This window comes from Medicago sativa, chromosome 4 (assembly GCF_051527215.1).
Source record: "Medicago sativa cultivar Bolivia chromosome 4, Bolivia_mono, whole genome shotgun sequence".
NCBI lineage: Eukaryota > Viridiplantae > Streptophyta > Magnoliopsida > Fabales > Fabaceae > Medicago > Medicago sativa.
In genome coordinates this window covers 94550383-94556398 of record NC_140752.1, presented here as the reverse complement: position 1 = coordinate 94556398, position 6016 = coordinate 94550383, and the positions used below count along the sequence as shown (strand labels likewise).

General features: G+C 32.4%; 1 long non-coding RNA gene and 1 pseudogene across 1 annotated transcript; both read left to right on the top strand.

The window, feature by feature from the left end:
* The first annotated feature begins 2578 nt into the window (after nt 1–2578).
* On the top strand, nt 2579–4500 carry LOC146934048 (uncharacterized). The gene is made up of 3 exons (XR_015007642.1): nt 2579–2750; nt 3066–3117; nt 4337–4500. It is a non-coding gene; the product is annotated as an uncharacterized LOC146934048 (long non-coding RNA).
* A 359-nt stretch (nt 4501–4859) lies between these two features.
* LOC146934047 (putative F-box/LRR-repeat protein At5g41840) lies at nt 4860–5880 on the top strand (annotated as a pseudogene).
* The last annotated feature ends 136 nt before the right edge of the window (nt 5881–6016 follow it).

Below are 6016 nucleotides of genomic sequence, written 5' to 3'. Positions count from 1 at the left end.
AATATAAGCAACATAATTTATTTAAAGATTTTAATATTATACATATATACGCACAAAATAACAATAGTCATTAAAATTTCCCACAAGTTCTCTTTAACAATTCTGACATTTTTTCTGGTCAAACTAAAACTTGTGGAAACTGGCTCGACTTAGTGGAATAAAGTTTGGTTATTGTTCTTGAAATGAAGCTTATGAGACATAAAATATATTTTTAAGTGATCTAAGAAGACATATCATGTTATTGTATAAAAAAAGGCATATCATGTTTTTTTTTTTAGAAGAGACATATCATGTCAAACTTCTAAAAGATAACTATTACAAAATACAAATAACATTTCAGACCAGAACCATAAAATTCGTCAACATGTTAAGTTTAGCTCACTTAAACAAACGTACTTTCACCTCTAATCACACATAATGAAAACAAAACAAAATGATTAATTAATGGTTGAAAAGCCGAGTCATCAACTTGTACGCAAAATTGGATAAATTAATTCAACTGTCACTAGTGCTAATAATTGTAAATAACTAAAATTGATCACATAATCACGTTTCAATTTGATCAATTCCACCACTTGATAGTCTGACTGAGTTTCAACTTATTGCCCTCAATATATTCTTTTCATAAATTATTTCCCTAAATACATTGAACGTAACTATGGTATTTTCACCATGTTTTACACGACTCCCTGAAAATCTTGAATGAAAAATAATTTATTTTTGATAATTTAATAGTAACGAATAAAAATAAAAAGATTTTTTTAGGGAGGATGAACTAACACCTTGACCTTATTAAATAACTATTAGATACAGTCCTTTTTTTTGTCATAGTACTGTTCAGTCCTTGTAATCCATAACCATGATCACGGTCCCACAAATATATAGAGGATGGATGCTGCACAATTGAACATTAGTATGGGAATTCCCATGATCAGCCAATCACATCCTTAAATTAATAAGATAAGATAATTACAACATATGACCCAAAAATCCAACCCCACTAGCTTCAGCCCCGTTCTTTTCTTCATGCAAGTCACCAACAATTGTTTCTGGGCATTGTCATCTGCTGAATTCTGATGCATGCATGCTTAAGAAGAGTGTTAGATTCTAAGTTAGCTATACATGTGGATTAGCCCCCCGTAAATGATTGACAAGTCAGTAAATTTTTCTAAGTATACCAGAAAATATCAACCATGAGTATGAGATAATGCATGAGGAAATTTTTCACGAAATTAGCTTAATTTATATGCAAAGTTTATCGTGGTATTGTGATACAGCAAATTTATGGGTAATTATTTGATACAGCAAATTTATGGGTTAATTATAAACCTCATCTTCCATGCACCGGTGTACAGCTTGCTAAAGGAAACGAGACAATAATGAATCAAAAACAACCCCCCTCTACTTCCGTAGTAAAACAAGAAAAAGGAAAAACACAATGAATTAACGATAGAAATGACAATAATAACAGAATTAAATCATCGAAAAATCGTTTGTTTAAATCATCTTCCATTTAGGTTGGGGTGAATGGGGCATCTTGGACGTGGAGACTTATGATGTTTGCTTGGGAGGAGGAGTTGATGAGGGAGTGTGTCGAACTTTTATCTTTTGTTGTATTACAGGTTGATGAGGAGGATAAGTGGAGTTGAAGATATCATTCATCTACTACTACTAGATACACTATGAGTAGCGTATACTAGCTGTTGACCGAGACTTTAGATCATGATGCGGTGGACAATGGTTACAAAGGTTTCCATCATATCATGTTTCGTTAATGGTCTTGTTGTTTGCTTAGCCTTTGCTTCAGAATCATATTTCTACTAAAGACAACTTAGTGAGACAACAAGTGCTTTCCATTAATGATCAACTTTGCACAGACCACTTGTTTTTTTTTTTTTTTTTGACAAGAAGAGATCACTTGTTTGTTTGTTGTGTTTTTTATGGTAATATTTGGTATTTGATTTGTGGCTGGTTAGGAATTTTTTCAGCATCATCTCGCAACATATTATCGCATTCATCACTTTCGTGACTTGGGAGGTTTTTCGAAAAATATTTGTTTAGCTTTCAAGATGATCTGGCTAGCAGTTGTTTATGTTATGTGGAAAGAGAGAAACAAACCTATTTTCCAATATAAAGAGGAGCCTATTCATTCCATCTATGAGCAGGTTAAACTTTTAGTTTTTTTTTTGTGGTTTAAATCGAAATTTGTTTAATTCGATTTTCACTACAATGTTTGGAGACAAAACCCTTTGATGTGTCTCACTGCTTTAATTTATTTTTTTCCTTTCTCCTTTGTTGGTCCTTGTTTTTTCTCTCTTCTTGAATTGTATCTTAGATATTTGATGTCTTTCTAAGCACTCGTTGACACTTTTATTGTGGTAATATATTTCATTTTAGCATCTTCAAAAGAACAAACAAGTGCCTTACAATATATATATGTGAGGGTTAACAAAAAAAAAAAATTAACAATTTTTTCTCCTTTTTATTACAAAAAAAACTATTTTTTCTTAGAAATGAAATTAAACTATTTTCCTGGGCTAATTAATACCAAATGTCAAAAAAAGGCCCATTAAGTGGGTGTTTGGTTGCACGGTTAAAAGGCCAAAAAGCACTTCCAGTTTACTTAAAGCAATTTTGGGTTGTTTGGTTCTCTCCCAAGGTGATAACGATGTCGTGCGGTTCCCTGCTCAAAATCAATTCTAGGTGAAGCTGCTATTCCTAGCTTCTGAGAATCGATTCTTCAACTGCAGGTTTGCCTTCCATCAAAATCTCTTTTTTGCCCTTGATTTGTACTGCATTTCACCTCCCTCATAACTTTCCATCTAATCAGAATTCATAACTCCTTTCAAAATTTGAATGCAAATATGATTCACAGACCAAACAAATCACCTACCTCACAACTTCATTAAACTCTAATCAATTCAATTTTATCATAATTCTTCACAACTTGTAGAAATCCGTTCACCAACCTCATAGTTTCATTAACTATGTAGTTACTCTCTGTTCATACAAACATCTTTATATAGGTTGGCTCATTTGTCACTCTTTCTTTCTTAAACACGCAGGAAAAGGAACACAAGCAAATGGCCAAATAGTTGCAGTGTTTGGTACTCAAGGGTAAGCTCAAACACTCATCTTTTGTTTATTAATTCAGTTTTGATAACATTGCATTTGATGTGTTTGATAAAATGCCTAAATAAAAAACAATTTATTTCTTTTGTTTTCCTTGACCTTGGTTATGATTGTTTATTTATTTTTTTTTTGCTTGAAATATTAATGATATTGATGGAGTTTGAAAATAGCTTCTATATTTTTCATCAAATGATAATGAGATTGATGAATATTATTTGCATTGTATGAGTGTTTTATATTTACTCTTAACAGGTTTTAGATGTCTGTGTTTTTTGCTTCAGATTTGTTGTTCACTTATCCTCCATAAGCTCTATATTTCAGTTTTAACTGGTTCTATATAAGCTCTATTTTTTGGGTTCAGTTTTAACTGGTATTTTGGCTCTGATTTGCTGGTTTTCTTGTTCAGTTTTTACCACCCTTTTGGTTCAGTTTTACTGATTTTTTTGGTCCAGTTTTGCTGGTTTATTGTTCTGATCATAGTTATTTGCAATGCCATGATTTCTTATATTTGTGGATTGAGACATTGTTGATGGTTTGAGTAGACAAGTTTAAGCACCAGAATGAAGCATTTGCCAAGAATGTCTTGGATTCATTCAGATTCAAATGTTGTAATTGTTTTAGCAGTGAGAATAGATAGATGTCCTAGACTCATGCATTTTTTTTTTGCGAGTTTTATAGTTACTAGTATTAGCTGATCTTCTATTTTACTGCATCTTTTTTTGCTATAAAATTTCAATGGCATATTGTTTTCCACACTCATGCATAGAGTTTAACCTATATTCAAACCAAGGAAAAATCTATCAAAGTCCAATTATTGGTTATATGTGTTCTGTATGGACTAATTTCTAATTACTTACCTTTCGACATTCAAGATAGCTCCTGATTCATTGAATGGATTAGACTAAGTGTCTATCTTTCAGAACTGAAGTTATTTGACATAGAATTGTGTTAGGAATTATTGTTCTGATCATACTTATTTGGACATTGAAGTGCTAATATCATGAAGCTATTTTTTTTGTAATGCCATGATTGACTGGAGCCAAATCTCATTACTAATTGTTACCAGGAACATTAAACAGATCATACTTATCAGGAAGTTATTTTAGATTTTACCACCTCTTGTTAAGATTTATTTTTTGCCCTGCCATTTTTGACAATAGACAAATCTCATTACTAATTGTTACTAATTATTTACCTTTGACAGGAGCCAAATCTCATTGCAAAATGAACTATTGGAATGAAGAATCAAATGAAGACGATGATTGTTGTAATGTTTCAAATTTGTATTGCACTTTATATTATATTATCTATTTGTAATTTTAACGAGTACTTCATGTTTAATATATATTCCCTACATGCAATTTTATTGTCAATTAATAAAAAAAAAATGAAGGATGAAAAACTAAATAAATGTAAAATTTGATAATATTAATCTAGTAATTTTATTGTCAATTAATAAAAAAAATAAAGGATGAAAAAACTAAATAAATGTAAAATTTGATGTATAAACATACATATACAAGCCCATTCTGGTCTTTTACACATCTAAAAGCAATTCTGACTCAAAACATCCAAACAACATTTTTCATACAAATCATTTTTGTTTTGAAGGTAACCAAACATAAATCACTTTACATTCAACTCACTTTTAACCAAAATCAATTCTACAAAATCAATTCTATCAAAATCAATTTTTTTCACCGCACAACCAAACACACGCTAAGACATTCACAATTAGGAGATTAAATAGTGTAAGTCTCGCTAATCTACTTGCTTTCGCAACCTTTCTTCACCGTCTTCCTCCTCTCAGTCCAAATAAAATGTCACCGCCGGCGGTGGCGGTGGATAGAATCAGCGATTTAACCGATGAGGTATTACGTCTCATTCTCTCTTCTCTTCCGATCAAACAAGCTTTCACCACCACCACCACCATTCTCTCAAAACGATGGGCCCCACTCTGCTATTCACTCCCAATTCTCCGTCCAAAACTCCGACGCATTCGATCGCTTCTGTCGTTTCATCGACACACTCATGCTCTCTCCTCGCGTCTCAAATCAATCCCTGAAAACCTTTCACCTCAAATGCCGTTCTGTAATTTACAACTCCGATCGTCAAAACTTCGACGCATGGGTTGAAGCTGCAAAACAACGCCGTGTTGAGGAGTTTCATCTCATCATGAATAATGCTACATTGAATCCCACCATTTTCACTTCTCAAACCCTAGTTGTTTTGAAACTTGACAAGGTAGAAATTGAAGCTGAAAAATTACGTGTTGATCTTCCGTCGCTTAAAACGTTACATTTGAAACATGTCTGTTTTGAGAATGAGAATGATATTAAAAAGCTTCTTAAAGCTAGTCCTGTTCTTGAAGATTTGCATACTTAGACGTGAAGAAAAGAAGGGAAAAAAGTGTAAATCTTTGATCTTGTCCAAATTGGTTAGGGCGCGTTTACTGCGATTCAGAATGTCGAGTTTTTGTGCCTGCGTAGGGTAGCCTTCTTTGGAGATGAAGTTGAAGAGATTTTCAAAAACATTCGGGTGTTTCAAAACTTAATTCACGTTGAGCTAGTGTTTCATGGTTTTTTTCATGGCTGGGATGGTGTAGTAGAATCTACACTAGTTTTGCTGGTGAATTATAGAAAAATTTGGCATGTTTGTTGTGGTTGATATTTGTGTTTTGTTATTGGGATAGAGGTTATTACATCAATCATTTTGAAGTTTAACAATTTCCTCTGTTAATTTGTTTTTAAGCCGAACAATTCTTACCCAACTACGTTTATGGTTTTATACTCTAATCTCATTTTCTATGATTTAATACTTCTTCGAACTTTTAGAGTTTTTTGTATAATTTTATCATGTGTTCAAGTTTCCCGATCTCGTACAT